This window comes from Octopus bimaculoides, chromosome 13, assembly GCF_001194135.2.
Source record: "Octopus bimaculoides isolate UCB-OBI-ISO-001 chromosome 13, ASM119413v2, whole genome shotgun sequence".
NCBI lineage: Eukaryota > Metazoa > Mollusca > Cephalopoda > Octopoda > Octopodidae > Octopus > Octopus bimaculoides.
Genome location: NC_068993.1, coordinates 60559299 through 60559848, shown reverse-complemented (window position 1 = coordinate 60559848; position 550 = coordinate 60559299).

Below are 550 nucleotides of genomic sequence, written 5' to 3'. Positions count from 1 at the left end.
TTCTTCTTCTTCTTCTTCTTCTTCTTCTTCTTCTTCTTCTTCTTCTTCTTCTTCTTCTTCTTCTTCTTTTTATTATTATTATTATTATTATTATTATTATTATTGAGTGAGAGAGCAGTGCATGGCATCAAAGTGACACTGGGGTAAAATATACGAAGCCCATTATGCCCATCATGACTACCCGTTTGATAAGGGTACACCAGGCACATGCATCACTACCATATGTGCACGACAAGGTGACCTCATATCAAAATAAACAGCGCATGACCACGCAGGTGGGTACCAGTTAGAATTCTCCCCAAGATCGCGAAGCACATCCCGCTCAAAAGGTCCCTGAATAAGGTTTGTTTAAGGATGTTGAGCAAAACACCCATGTTTCCAAGGGTGAATTATTCAAACCCCAAAGAATTCCTCTCAACACATGGCTATGACGCTCCCTCATGATTTCTGCTTGTAATCAGAGACGCACATATCGTCAGCCACCAAGGGACATGCTCAACTGGTTAAGGTCAAACAACTGACAAGCAAATCTGTGGTATTGAGCAGAATA